The sequence below is a fragment of the Falco biarmicus genome, chromosome 22, assembly GCF_023638135.1.
Source record: "Falco biarmicus isolate bFalBia1 chromosome 22, bFalBia1.pri, whole genome shotgun sequence".
NCBI lineage: Eukaryota > Metazoa > Chordata > Aves > Falconiformes > Falconidae > Falco > Falco biarmicus.
Genome location: NC_079309.1, coordinates 156011 through 171601, shown reverse-complemented (window position 1 = coordinate 171601; position 15591 = coordinate 156011). Strand labels below are relative to the sequence as shown.

Below are 15591 nucleotides of genomic sequence, written 5' to 3'. Positions count from 1 at the left end.
AGGTGCAGCAGGTGCTGCAACCCTGCCTGAGAGCTGCTGAGCTTCAGCTGCTGCCACGAGAGAGCAGGGCAGCCTAGCTCACCTAGGAGAGGTCTTTGGCAAAGCCATTGTGCTTACTCTTCCCTTTCGGGGAGTAGCACACGCTGGCGTGGCTGTAGGCTGCGCTGAGTTTCACCAGCCACGGCAGGGTGTAGGTGTCAGGACCTGGAAGGGGAACGGGAAGAGTCCTGCAGGGAGAGGAGCAGCACCTGAGGGGGAGAGAAGCATCTGCCCAGCCCGCCGTGAGGAGCAGGAAGGCTGTCCTGCCCCTCCTCACAACACCTCTGTCTCCCCTGGCACGTGTTGCCAGCTCCAAGCCAGAGCTTGAAGCACATTCGGTCTGCAGATTTAACTACCGAACGACAGTTGATTGAAGGACAGTGATTGAAGTGAGGCAGCTATGTCAAAGGCCCGAAGCTCAGCGGTGGCCCCACGACGGGCATGGGGCCACCCCTGTACCTGCCTCTCTGACAGGGCTCCTCAGGGCTTTTCTGAGATTTAGAAGTAATTGGCTTTCTTACCATAGGCAAGTGATTAGATGGCAATTGTTCAAGTGTAAGTTAAACTCTCGCTGCATTATTTCAATTCATCTTCCCCCTCCCGATTATTCTTTCAAATTTAGTTACAAAGCTGTGTGCTCTGCTGAGGGACTGAAGCTGTTCAAGTCACTTTTTGTTCCTTATGTAATCTACAGATACTATATCACTTCCTCACATTGTAGTGGTACTCGTATGATCCTGACTCGATGGATTCATTAAATATCCTCGTTTCAAATGTTTGTTTGGGTTTTTTTCCCCAAATCCATTTCTTTCAGTATTCTAGATTGGAGATTAATCAGACTTCTTACAGACACCTCAGACTGCTTCTCCTCCCAGTTGAAAAAAACACAGCTTTTTATATTCCCTGGTTTGTAATCAAGTTCAAATGCATTATAAAATAGTTTTCTCTCTGCATTTTCTGATCCTGTCGTTGTCACGCTCACTGTGCAGTGTTGGACCAACTGCTTGAACCAAGTTCAGAGTCAATACCACAGCAAATCCAGAGCTGAGATTTAAGAGTGATGATTTTTGCCTCAATATTGCCTCCATAATACTTTATTTTTCCTCAGTATTTTCAAATGACTCCTAATATAATTTCACGTACCAAGCACTTTACTCACTTACGTAGATCATTAAAAAGAAAAAAAACAACCCCACCGTGATTATTGCATCTACATATTTTGCCACAATACAGGTATGTTTTTTAATTATAATTTCCAGTTCAGTACCAGGGTTAGTCTAAATAATTTAATTCTTCTTCTAAATGCTTTACCAAAACACACAGAGGATGGACTTTGTTTCAAAATACAAACAGAAGGGAAGTGAAAAACACAATCCGATTTAAAAATCAATTAAAACTCCAAGCACTTTTTCTTGCTGAGACATCAGCTTGCATTTCTCACAAGAGCAGCAATCTGGAGCAACTGCAAGGCTCCATGGTACAGTAAGAACATCGCAAGTGCTAGGTCTCACCACGTTGCCCAGAACAGCTGGAAGGAAGGTGTGTGGGATTCAGCACATTTTCACAGAGGTCTGGCATACAGCATCACCACACTCAGAGACATCCTTAAGAAAAGCTAAAAAAAGCTAGATGGTCTTGCTAGAAAGAGTATTTGATGGCAAATTCAATCCATTCCAGGTCTCATGACAAGACAGTACAGTATTCCTGGAGGCAAACAGAATGCAGTATCTCCAGCATCTCTTTTTTCTTAGGGGGGTGGGGAGCAGGGTGCAGAACTAGATGAACACGGCCTGGCACAAAATGGATTTTTACAGCAGGGTCTGCAAAGCCAGACAAGACAGCTAAGCTTTATAGCAGCAAGGTTCAGGCAGTTCCATTCTCAAATTAATGCCAAACAAAGAATGATGGCACAGTAACATAAGAGCGGTCAGGGCCATATGGTAATTCCAAACCTCTTCTCTTGCGTACTCAGAAGATCACTTGTGTTTCAAAAACCCTATTTAGTTCTCCTTAAAGAGGGCTGTGTTTTGTTTTTTTTTTTTTTTTTTTTTTGGAGGGGGTGAGCTCATTATTTATGTTGTCTTCCTTAGTTCAGTTTTCTTCTGGATGGCACGTGCTGAGTGATAGATCAAGGAACCAGCGAGTCCTGCGACTAAAAGGAGAAAAAAAAACACAGATGGATCAAGACAGACATGCCTCGAAGAGAGAACAACTCTCAGAGAAAGAAAACACAAACCCTTCTGTTAGTGGAAAGGAGTTCCAGCTCCCCCTCAACAGAAAACAGCTGCTGCTCACAAGAATAACAACCTCAGCTCATCAGGGCAGAGGTGATTATGCTTCTCCAGAAAAAGCTCTCTCTTACAGAAGTAAAAAAGAGACAGGCTGAGTCGCATGTGATTACCGATGAGTGTAATTAATTTGGAAAGGAAGCTGATGTTGAGACCTTTATGCCATGTTATTGCACTGACCCAGCTTGCCAAGGGCATGTTTCCTATTTCTTGCTCATTTCACAGCATCCTTAAGAATAAGCTACCCTACCCGACGCTGCCCTCGATGGACATGCTTTATCAAAGCCTGCAATGTTTACCCACGGAGGACACAAAGCAAAACAAACCGATGCCTTTAGTTCTCTCTGCAGTATTTTCCCCAAATCTCTCCAGCACTGAAGGAGCCTGTTAATTCAGTGCTTGTTTGGGACCATAGAAAAGTTTAGAATGGGTCTACTGCACCGTGAAAACCCAAACAACCCTGCATCCATCGGGGCAGCAACCCTGAACTCCTGCATGGAAGGAACACGGGGTGCCAGTGAGCAAAGGTATTTTCAGTGCCTTTGTGAAGATTCATGTTCTTTTTTCTTTTATGCAACACCTCAATCTAAGCAATAAGTGATTACTTGGTCCTACTTAAAGACACACATTTCAATGCTATATAAAGAGTAGCCACTAGAACGGGAACTGAGTCTTCTGTTTATTACTGTAGAATACAGAATTACTGGCCTTACTGTCTGGTCTTTGAGTGACACTTCAGATGACTGCCTTTTGTGGTTGTCTTGCCCCAAAATTATCTCTACCTGTGGAATAAATTTGATCCTGTAACAGGATAACTGTTACACAACTGATTTCTTTAGAACAGAATAGAATCGTTTAGGTTGGAAAAGACCTTTAAGTCCGGTCATTAACCTAACGCTGCCAAGTCCACCACTAAACCATGTCCCTAAGTGCCGCATGTACACAACTTTTAAATGCCTCCAGGGATGGCAACTCAGCCACTTCCCTGGGCAGCCTGTTTCAGTGCTTGCTAATCCTTTCAGTGAATACATTTTTCCTAATATCCAATCTAAACCTCCCGTTGGGCAACTTGAAGAATCCTTTCATCCTATCACTTGTTACCTGGGAGAAGAGACAGACCCCCACCTCGCTACCACCTCCTTTCAGGGAGCTGTAGAGAGCAATAAGGTCTCCCCTGAGTCTCCTTTTCTTCAGGCTGAACAGCCCCAGTTCCCTCAGCTGCTCCTCATCAGACTTGTTCTTTAGATCCTTCACCAGCTTCATTGCTCTTCTTCAGACAGGCTCCAGCACCTCCATGTCCTTACAGTGAGGGGCCCCAAAACTGCACACAGGATCCAAGGGGTGGTCTCTCCACTGCAGAAGTACAGGGGGGACAATCACTTCCCTAGTCCTGCTGGCTACACTATTTCTGATACAAGCCAGGATGCTGTATCAGCCACCATTTCATCTTTCCTCTAGAATACAGACTCAGAACATGGCATTATGGCAGCATGAACCGGCTGTCAAAGGTAATCAGTGCTACAGGGCACTTGCATTTGTCATGAAAGTAAGTTTCAAAAGCCTCTCCTTGAGTCAGCCATAGAAATAAAGATGACCAAATTTGTTACAGACAGAAATTCTGTTCAATAGTATCAGGTTAATTGAGCACTGTGACGCCTCAGGTGCCGGGAGAACCTTGCAGATAAAGGTATTACACAATACATACAGAAGCTGACTTCTCAGGTCCAGTAAGACCTGCTGACCAGACCTCCAGGCTGGCCCTTCTATAACTGTGTTTCAGAGCACAGTTACTACCTGGAGCGCAAGGCTGGACCAAGGCTGGGCTCCATCACACACATGGAGCTGAGCAGACGCTGATCAGCTGTTCAGAAGCCAACACTGAGAGTGAAGTCTAGACACTCAAACAGTTCGGCAGGAACAGCCTCTCCTTACGGGACCCCACGTAGCTGTGAGGGCTACTTTTAGATCCTGCAGAACACTCACTGGAGCTCCTGTGTCTGGGAATGCATTCAGAGACCTCTTGAGATGGCTATGCTCATGGCAACCTGGGTTCACGGAATCTACTGGCTTTCGTTCCACATGAAAGCAACTGTTTGCTTACAGACCCAAGCTGGGCAAGAAAACAGCACAGATACATTCATATGGTATGTGAAAGACTGCATTATTTGAAAACAAAATGTCCTTTAGAGCACTGAAGTAAAATATTATGATAGGTCGTAAGTCATCCACAGCATCTTGAAAGTCTGCAGTACTAATTATGCTGATGCCACTCCCATGGCTCTATGGAACATGCTATATTCCCTCCTGAAGTCTGAAATTATCTCTCCCCATCAAACAGGGATTTATTATCAGCCATGCAGATTTTAGAAAAAGATGACAAATGTTCACAATTTAGAAAGAAAAAAGGATTGAAAGATGCAGTACCTGAAATATGCCTCCAATGATGGTACAAACTCCTGTGACAAAGTGTGTACAGAACCTAGAATGAGGAAAACAATTTGAACAACCAGCATGAGCTCCGATACCAAAATGTCAGATAAATAAGAATTAGCTAATAAAAACTAATTCATAATTATCATGATGTTCATCATAGCAGGTAAGTATGCATTATATAATTATTAAGAGCTAACGATTAACAGATTTAACAACTAAATAACCCCTACTGGCTACAGAATAAGGTTTGTCACTGATACTTTTACTGAGCAGCATTAGAGCAGTGTGCTCTAAGGAGCTCAATGGCAACACTAGGAGGCAAGTACTGAATTTATAAACCTAAAGATGGGCTTTTAATCACCAAGATTTTATCCATTCCTACGCAGGCAGAATGTACAGCAAGCTGCTGTAACACAAAACCTAAATCCCTAAGCACATGTTAATACATTTTAAGGTATAGACATTGGCTGTCCATTCATAATGTCCCTCATTATGATCCTAAAATACTGGACAGCTGCAACCCCCTCCATTCCCCTGCAATTACAAGCCTGTGGTTAATGGAGGATCCAGAAAGAAGAAAGAGGTTCCATACTGACTATGACATGCAGAAAAGCTATAGTAAATGCAGAGTAAGTAACCAGTTTGGATCAGTGTGGGTGCTGCTGTAGGTGCTGGTGAGATGCCAGATAAATCATCTTCCCATTAAAAAAAAAAACCTGTGAGGAAATTAGTCTGAACTGAGAACCATTATATCAGACTTCTGCTCAGTACCCCAATTCCCTTCACCTTGATACTAGAATAAAAAGTTTCAGGTAATATCAGAAAAACCCCAATCCTTTTCAGATGTGCACACAGAGTAAGGGCTTCTGGGAGCGCCTCTTCCTCTCCACTGACTGGGAAGGGGCTTGGATGGCTTTCAGGCATCTGCACCATTGTGCCCAAGTGAGGACGGAGCTTTAAGCTACGCAAAATGACAAAAATCAATGGAGGGTGAATGAAATGGACTGAATTTACGTAAAGGCTCACACCAAGTGCCAAGACAGTGTATCTCAAGGAAATGCTGATCAAGCAGCAAAAGGGGCTGCACAGCAAGTGATCTGAGCAATGACTCCGATTCTGACTGAACAGGATAAGGCTGAACTCTCTACGAAGATCTACCCAAAGAAGAAACACAAACCTGGGAGAAACTGGGAGCACAAGAACGTGAGGGACTGTGGCTATTAGGAAGTAAACCACCACTTCCAAAGAGGTATTTACGAGCTATCAGTCACTGGCAGCACAATAGATCTCATGGAGGGCCAGAAAGTATTGCTCTCAAAATCCAGCGACTGTGGGCAACGCCTGGAATTTATGCAGCAGCCAAAAGAATTTGTGAGAGCTGTCAACTATGTAAGAATCTGCCTGTTTAAAAATGAAGACACTGCTGGGAAAGCCACCTCCAGCAACGAAGCATCCTTTTCAAAACCTTCAGACTGATTATGCCGAAATGCCTAAAGTAATGGGGTTCACATACCTACTTGTTGTTGATCAATTGTCAGGGTGGGCAGAAGCTTTCCCTACTCAGAAAAATGACTCAAAAGCAGGAAATTATTCCTAGACAGGGAGTTCCAGAGCTATCCAATTCTGACAGGGGACCTCATTTTTCTGCAGCTGTATTAAAACAGATCTATCATTCATTAGGAATTTGATCACAATTACATACTCCCTATCATCCAGAATCCTCAGGACAGGTAGAGAGGATGAAAAGAACACTCAAAGAGAAATTAGTCACAGTTTGTAAACAGACTGGGTTAAAATGACTGAAGCTTTAAATTTGGGTTTATGGGATATAAGAAACACTCCCAGGCAGCCAATTGGAGTTTCTCCGGCAGAACTTCTTTTTGGAAGGATTATAGCAGTACCAGGAACTTACGTCCCAGCAAAGACAAGTTTGTTGGATGGATGTGAACAGGTAACCCAATATTTGTTGTATTTGCAGAATTCTTTCTCAGATTTGAGAAACCATGCATAATGGTATCAAGGAATTAATATCTTGGTTCCCTGACCTATCAAGGTGGTTAAAGAAACTGACCTTTACAATACCTGTTGTGATTTCTATAGCTGTGTCTGTGATTGCACTAATGCGATGTTCTGTAACTTGTGTGACTGGCTTAGCAGCAAAATTGCAAGTAAGAACTTGGAAATATGTTAGCTATTAAACTATTGCAGGTACACAATAATAAAACAAAAGGAGGAAATTGTTAAAAGAAAACTTATTTTGAATTAAGAAATTTAAAGTGCCGAAGCAGCTAAGCGGCAGAACCAGGCCTCATCCCTAGCATAGCCCTAATCCAAGGCTGGTTTAAAACCCAGTCCAGTTAATCAGCGGGAGAACAGAGAAGCAACGGGTGATCAGTGTGTGCAAACAGGTGCTCTCAGAAACACAGGTGTTTTTAAAAAAAATTGGCATATGTGAATAGGAATTGCTTGTTCAAAGACTAAGCGCGCTTGAAGGAGTGTGTGAGTTAAAGCTGGCAGAGATCATGATCTGAGGAGGAGCTTGGAGCAGAGGCAGAGACTGAAACCTAACAGATGAATCAACTGGGACGGTCAGGTGATGGATTCACAGAACTGACACGACCAAAGGAAACTTCTAAAAACTTTGGATGTTGACTAATGATCTGATAAGTGTAAGCTGTGCATATCCCTTTGCTCTCTGCCATCACTGGGGTGGTGGCCCAGCTCTGAGTCGCGAATAAAGCAATCCCAGCAGTACCCATGTCTGTGTAAATTTTTCCTTTACCAGTCAATACTGCTATAGTTGCCATTTAAGTAACTGACTGAACATCAAGTGCTACTAACAGAAACTGATAATCATAGCGTTTCATGAAGATGGGTGGACAATTCCAATCTAACCTGCCATGCTGGTGATGGAAATCAAACTAGCCGTATCCTTTTTCCAGACAGCAGAAGAAATTGCTCGTTACGTGCAATGCAACTTGATCATTTTCCAAATGGCTCTTCTGGATGAGACTGTTTGCTCCCTGAAAGTTTCCCTTCCTCTCTGTTGATAATGTAAGGAGCGAGAGCAACCGGTTCAGACCGAGTAATCCCAGTGGAGGCTGGCAACACAAGTAAGGCAGGAGGTCTACATGTGGTAACAGAGAATTAGATGCAGAAAAGTGGGGTGTGACCCCAGACATTACATTCTTAACGCCACAGCCTCTGCATACAGAAAGGCTGCTAAGTGACACAACAGTAAGAACGCTATCACCTCACTTCTGTGACACCAGAAGGTCTCGTACCTGCCCACTGTTCAGCTCTTGGCTTAGTTTTGCCTTTCAGCTTTAAGAACAGAAAAGTTAAATCTGAGTTACAACAAATCAGGAAATTTAGTTCATGCCAATACACAGAACTACACTATCTCCCAGAAGAGATAATAAAGACCTCACATTTTAGAAAGACAAAGTTGGGACAGTTACATCGCAACGCTACCAGAATAGTTCCCGGTTTGTACTGAAGTTGAACAGTAAGCCGTAACATGTCAAAAAATGCAGAGGAGAGGTTTATGTAGCCAAGGACCACTTACTCCAACTTATAACTGACAAATCAACTGACATCTATTAATCAGGTAAGCATTAACACACACAAAGCAAACATAGTAAGACGCAAGTAAGAGCTTAAGGGTCAAGTCAGCGGAGCCTTCCCTGGAAAGGCTCTTTCCTCTAACCAGCTCGTCCCGTTTCTCAGCCTCCTAGGATTTAAAAATGCAACCAAAGTCAAGTTTTGCCAGAGCAGCTGCTTGATTTCTAGTAGGAAAAGCCTATTCACTCAGCAGCTTTGCTCCTGAAATGCATCAATGAGTCCTTGTCCCAGTTTCAGAGGGACCAGGCAAAGACTTGCCTCGCAAAAGTACCGAGTATAATGTATATACACACACACAGGAGCTTGTCTGATCTGCCAGTGTAACAGACTTGTGTCCTATAAACTTTTCAAGAGTTTGTGGCGTTTAAAATGCTGTGAATTCAGCCATCCCTTGTTCCCATGAATCTCATAGCAGGCATACGGTGATGGAAAGGCTATGAGAGCATCCATCCAAGAGTGACAGAATAGCATCTTACCGTGTCTGTCGGCTTCTGGAGTCACATGATTGGCAACTTTATCCAAGCGCTGTTTAAACAGAGTGCTCTACGTCCAGCTGCTGCTCTCCTGTTATGGCATCGACGCTCAAATCTGAAAGCAGCGAGCAAGGAAAGCGGTCAATGAACACACAAGTGTTATGGCCTGTGGCAAGCCGAGGAAGTGAAAAGACAGAATCTTTCAGCCAGCAGGGTAAGAACGTGCCAAACCGGGAGAGCACGTACAGCTAGTGTCAAGTGACCGACAGGGAATAAAACACACGGTGCAGCACCCTAAACGGCCCTCCCAGGTACGGGGTTCGGTTTGGTGTTCAAGAAGGACAGTTTCCAACTTCCAAGAAAGCGTTACCCTGAAAGGTAGACGCGCTTAAGGCAAAAAGCCTAAAGCAAACCCCTCAAAGCCCAGAACCATTCTCAGGAACACAGGAGTTAAGCCTAAAATTGGTTGAAAACTGCCTCCTACCTCTTCCCCTACCACCTTTCCCCCTTCAACATCAGCACATTTCCTCGTGATCCCTTGTCACAAAAAACATTGAGGGCTGTCATATCGGCTCGGTGCCGAAGCACCACGATGCGCTTGCTGGCTACATGCTCTCGTAGAAGGCTGACAGCTTCTTCGCACACAACAGCCGAGGCTTCCAGTCTCTCCGGCCTTCCCACGCCCTGTGAAACGTGAGGAAGGCAAAGACCGATAACATCTCAGGGGGTCAGGAGGAAGGCAAGATGCACTGTATCTAGAGCCCAACGCATTACCCAGAGGAATTACCGCAACAGAACAAGAGGCAGGAATGATCAGTAGACAGGCAGATAACATGCACGGCAGCGATACCCAGTCAGACTTGCAGGACTTCCAGTCACTTCATCCCGCAACTTTGTTTTGAATTTAGTTAAAAGGTAATCAGATTCTTAACGCTCATTCTGCTTTTATAACTGCTGGAGAAAGGCTAAGACGTGGCATTGGTATTACAGTCAGAATTCAAGTACAAAATTCTCGGCAAAGCTGTGCCTTGCCAAGTGACTTCCCAAGCAGGCTCTGGAGCCTTTCAACGAGACAGTCAAATCTGGAGTCCCGAGGGAACCCTGTGCCAGCTCCGCCAGTGCGACTGAGCTCTCTGACAAGTACACCGCCGTACGGAAATGTAAATGGGTTTGTACCTCAGGCTCGTTTACAATCTAGAAAAATGATACTGCCCGGCCGGACGCGCTGCTTTAAGCGCCCAGCAGGCCCGGCTGCGTTACCACGAGGGACCGACAATTCCTCCCCGGCCGTTGCCCGAGCCGCAGCGCAGCACTCGGAAGCGGCGGGCACACGGAGCCTCGCGGGCCCTCGGTAAGTACAAAGCTTATCCCTCCGTAGTCGCAGCCCGACTCACAAGCACGAGGCACATGTGGAAAAGTAACATCTAGAGTCACCTTCAGTTCAGCTCCCCTTGATCTGTCAGCGTACAATTCCGGATGAACCTGGGTACAAAGGAAAAACACAAGAGCCCCGTTTCACTGGGAAGCAAATCCAGAGGCCTCTTCCCCTCGGCTGCTCCGGCCCAGGGGCTGACTGTCACGACACAGGATCAGCGAGACCCCTGAGCTGCTGCCGCCCAGCCCTCCCGGCAGTTAATCGCTTGCCCTTTGCAGTACTTTTTAGAGAAATCAGCAGTCGGGGGCGCGGGGCGGGGATCCCCCCGCCGGCTTGCTTTCCCTCCCCGTGCCCGCTCGCAGGGGCTGCAGAGGCCCCTGAGCCGCCCCCCGCGACAGCGTTACCGCCGGCCCCGATGCGGCCCCAGCCCGCTGCCACGGCCCGGCCGGCGGCTGGGGGAAAGACAAAGCCCCGCGCAGAGCTGCGGCGGCTGCCCGGGCACCCGGGGGCGGCGGCGGGGCGGCAGGGCGCCGCGGGCCGACCCCCCTCCCGGGCCCCGCCGCCACAAGGGAGCACCGGGGCCGCCCCGCCGCCGCTCCTCGCCTCCTCGCTAAGCTAGCGGCGCAGCTCCGAGGAAAAAAAAAAAAAAAAGGCAGCACCGTGAGCAGCCCGCTGAGCACCGCCACTGCCGGGGAGACGAGCACCGCCGGCAGCCCCACCGGTCCCGGGCCGCCCGCCGCCGGCCCCAGGCGCTCCCTGCCGCGGCCGAGCGCCGGCCCGCCACGTCCCCCCCAGCCGGCCGCTGCCCGACGGCCGCGCCCGGGCTCGCCCGCCGGCCCCCGGCCGCCCGCAGCCCGCCCGCTCACCCGGCGGCGCCGCACGTCCCGGCCCGAACGGCTCCCGGGGCCGCGCGGCCGGCCATGAACCCGCCTCCCGGGGCCGCGTGCGCAGCCGGAAGCCCCGCCCCGAGGCGCCAGGCCCGTTCTGCGCATGCGCCGCCCTTAGTTGGGATGGGGCCCTTCGTTTGGCTGGAGCGCTGCTGCCATCTAGCGGAACAAAATGGGTACTGCAGCCACTCTAACAGACTGCACAGTTTATTATAGGGATGGCATCAAAAATAACAAATGCTGAGAAAGAAAAACAGCTGAGCAGGTTTTTCTGAATTATGGTGACTGAATTGGCTGAAAGGAGGAAGCAAAAAGGCCATTTAGCAGACCCTCGGTATCACCAAGTACTCTTACAGAATGAGGCCTTCCCACTTGGCTAGCACTAGCTAGGATAAATACTGGTAACAATTGGTTGCTGTTTCTGTCCCCTAAAGTCTGCTCCGAGGACTAAGTGATACGTTCCTCCTCTGTGAATATCATTAACGGTATCCGGCTTTGCTTTCCTTTGGTTGTTTCTGTGTTTTTTAAAAATCGTATTTGCGTAGGTGAAAAGGGAAAGATATGATGCTTACTTTTTAGATTAATTGCCATGGCTGAAGTTGAAGAGTCCAGAAAAATGTAAGCTGGCTGAAGAAATGGGTTGACCTCAAAGCTGAGTCTATCTCCAAACAAGAGAAATCCTGTTTCTCCTGATGAGCAAGGATGATGGCTATTTAACAATGACATTACCACATCGCCAACATATAATGCCTAATGTTATGTGTTTGTATATGTAACAAAATCATACGTGCATTTATTTCTCGTTTGAGAATGCTGCCTATGGAGGGGTTCTCTGCGCTGTAGTTCAGAGACCTGTAACTTGGGCTGAATTTGGACCTGAATACACCACCTAGAAATGAATCCAGTTTTGATGCAAAAGCAAAGGGGACAGATGTTCTACTTCTTTTAGAAGTTGTTTCAGTGGCTAACTGCCTTCACTTAGATCTCAGTTTCACTTTTTTTTAAAATGTGAATGGTTTTAGTGTTCAGCAATAGGTTCTTTACATATGTCTTCTGCATAAATGTCAGTTCCTGTTAAAATCAATGTATAAAATACTACACAAACTAACTTAAGATGATCTCTTACCTTACAGGCAAACTTGAAGGACACCAATTTGAAACTCTTGCATTGTACAACCTGTTTTCCAAGCTCAACTTTTATGCCTCTTCTCTGTGTTACATACCGTTTTCCAAGAACTTAAGATTCTGAGAACTGAACCAAGCATAATATTCCAGCATCTGTCTCATTAATGACATGAAATAATGTCTCAATTCCTGTTCGTTACTATACCATACATAGATTCAAGGATGAAGTGACTCCCTTTCGTTATGACATCTCACCAACCTCTCCACCATTACACCTAAAGACTCCTCAGTCATCGCCTACCACAGATACAGTTCCCATATACGAGACAATGGGCTCCACTTCATCATCCTGATCGGGTTTTGGAGTACTGCAGTAACGCACGTTTTGTTTGAATAGGCTTTACCTGACTGCTCGACTCCCATTAACATTTGTCACTGTCAAACATCTCACAACTTGCAGGTTTGTAGCTGTTGCATTCGCTTCCATATAATCAGAAGAACTACCTGATGTAGATGCTGAGGGGGGGGGGGGGCGGCTCAGGAGCCTCTTCCCACCCCTGTGAGCAGGCAAGGGGAGGAAAAGCAAGCCGGCGGTGGGATCCCCACCCCTCGCCCCCTACTACTGATTTCTCTAAAAAGTATTGCAAAGGGCAAGCGTTTAACTGCCGGGAGGGTAGTTAATCCCAGATGTATCTTTCACGAGCTATCATTTGTAAAAGGAGTTCTCAGTGCTGGGGAGACCAGCCAAGAAAGAAAAAGTTTCCAAAGAGGGTTGGAAATTTCTGTCTTCTAGTCCTAGGGAAATGAAACTGAAGCCATCTTCTGGTGTGCAGCCCAGCAAGTTATTGTGAGCCTGTCTGGGAGAAATTAGCACCTAATTAAAAAGGTGGGAGTGGCAGCCAGGGAGGAGGGTTACAAGAAGGCATCTGCCTTGAGGCTGTGCTAAAGGGAAACTGTAGGTGCTTGTTTCTCAGCAGTTCAGCTGACAGATGCCTCTAGGAAGAAGGTCCTGGTGCCAGGGCATAATTTCCATGCCCTGTTCTTTTTTTCTTTGATGACAGAGGGTGCCGAGGGCTGAAGGCACCAGCTGGATGCTCAGTGCCCTTCCATTTCCCTCTGCAAGGGTTTTGGGTGGGTGAGAGAGGCAGCAGCTGTGACCCGGCTGCAGATGTGCTGGGCACATCGGCCCACAGCAAATGTGGAGTTTGACACCTTGTGTCTCGTATGGGACAAGACCCTGCTGGTAAGCAGTTGCTGGAGAAAAACTGGTGCGTGATCAACTTCTACCTTAGTTGTCCTGTGCAATATCATCTGCAGCTGGGTTCTATCCACAGAGCTGAGATGCTGGTTTCCCTGCCTTTCAGGACTGCTACAGGTGCGTGTTTTCAAGATCTGTTGGTCTAGCCAGCATGCTGTAAGGGTATGGGTAACAAGGTTTCTCAGTAATGCTTCTTGTGCCTATCCATTACCAGACTAACTTGGTATCATTTTCTACTAAGAAAGCTTATTCTGTGTGCTGCTCAAAACACTGGGCTGCTCAGGCATTAGAGAGAGGAGAGAGTCAGAGCGGCGGTGGGGGGCCCCGCTAGGCTGGCATCGATCCCGTCGGGGGGGTTCGGTGGCTGTCCTGCCAGGTGAATGCAATGGTGGGGGCCCTGCTGGCCGGCATCGAGCACGTCAGGGCTGTTCGGTGGCTGAACGCGACAGTGGGGGTCCTGCAAGAGCAGCATCGAGTCCGTCGGGGGGGGGTTGGTAGCTGCCCTGCCAGGTCAGGGTGACGGTGGGGGGCCCCGCTAGGCAGGCATTGAGCCTGTTGAGGCGTTCAGTGGCTGCCCTGCCGGGTGAAGGGCAGGGGTGGGGGGCCTAGCTAGGCTGGCATCGAGCCCTTCGGGGGGTTCGGTGGCTGCCCTGCCGGGTGAGCGCGGCAGTGGGGGCCCCCGCTCGGGCAGACTACAAGGGTAGCTTTAGGGTTAGGGCTAAATAGGGTTAGGGACATGGTCAGGATAAGGGTTTGGTACATGCAATCTACAGTTCTACCAGAGAAGGTGCCAGGAAGGAGTTCTGTTGGTAGTTCTCACACTGCCCCGGTAGCCAGATGAAAGGCACCACAGAAGTAGGGCTACCTGCTTTCTGGGCTGAGATGGGGACCCGCTGACTTTTGGACTCGTGCCAAGGGTGTAGCTGTAGCTACCGTGCTGCTGGGGACTCGGCAAAAGCCTCTTTGTGCAGAGAGCCAGCCTGAAAGGACCCCTGGACGTGCGCTCCTTGTCAGCTGTCTGTCACCTCCTTCAGATCTTCCTTGCCCCCTGGGTTGTCACAAAACACTTTCTCCTGGCCCAGGGCCTATGGGAGATGCCCAAGTCCTTTCTCGGCTGTTCACAGTGGAGGGCTTTGGTCGCAGCTGTGTTTGCCAGGAGCCTAGAATGACCCCAGAGCCCCCGATGTGTTAGGGGCAAAGCCCTGCCAACCGACCAGCTGAGGCAAGGGGCGGCAACACGGGTCAGACCCGAAGGACACCCGTTCCAGGAGCGGAGACTAAGCCTGCCTTCTGCTGCCTTGCCATCCCCTCCAGGAGGTCTGGCAGCTGCCTGCAGAGTGGGAGCAAGTGAGGCCCAAGTGGCAAGAGCAGCTCGAGCAAGCAAAGGCAGAGTGGGCGGCGTGGGGAGCCTGGTCTGCGGGGAAGGACCGACAGCAACCCCAGGTACGGGCAGCGATTGACACCGCTGAGAGCAGCAGCGACCCTCTCCTTCGGGGCACCCAGGGCGGCAGGTCTCCAGAGGAGGGGAGCAGGACAGACATCCGGCTGCAGGGCAGGGGTTTGCCTGCTCAGGCTCGTGAGGGAGAGAGTGGCAGCAGGATGCAAGCGGCAAAATCAGCTGTGATGATGGGCATGCAGTGCTGGGTCTCCCAGCTGCCAGGTCCTGCTGCAGGCTCCTTTCAAGAGGTCCTCTGGGAAACAGCACCTGTGGTTGCCGTCTGCTTTGCTGAGAGCGTCTGCTCCTTGGCAGGCCCTCGGCACTGGAGGCGCTTGGACTCCCCACCCTCCAGCCCAGCCCAGGAGAGAGGAGGTCGAGGAGAGGTGGAGAAAGGCTCCAACCCCTCTCCCAGCCGAGCAGAAGACAGCAGCAACCTCTAGGCCTGGGGGAAACCTGCATGAGGGAGGAAGTAGGCATTTCCTCCTCCCCTTAAGCTTTGAGTGTTGTTCTGTAGAAGGAAGAGAGTTGCCTCATTGCCCCAGGATGGGGTAGGGGAGCCCGGAGGCAGCGGTGCCTGAGCCTGGGACAGGGTTCTCCAGCCTGGAGGCCAAAGCTGTTGGTGGGACTCTTCCCTCCGGCCTCCCGCCTGGA

General features: G+C 48.6%; 1 long non-coding RNA gene across 1 annotated transcript; it reads right to left on the bottom strand.

The window, feature by feature from the left end:
• Positions 1-1117: 1117 nt before the first annotated feature.
• On the bottom strand, positions 1118-10285 carry LOC130141852 (uncharacterized). The gene is made up of 4 exons (XR_008819190.1): positions 9342-10285; positions 8861-8972; positions 4752-4806; positions 1118-2191 (listed from the first exon to the last, which is right to left on the bottom strand). It is a non-coding gene; the product is annotated as an uncharacterized LOC130141852 (long non-coding RNA).
• Between the last annotated feature and the right edge of the window lie 5306 nt (positions 10286-15591).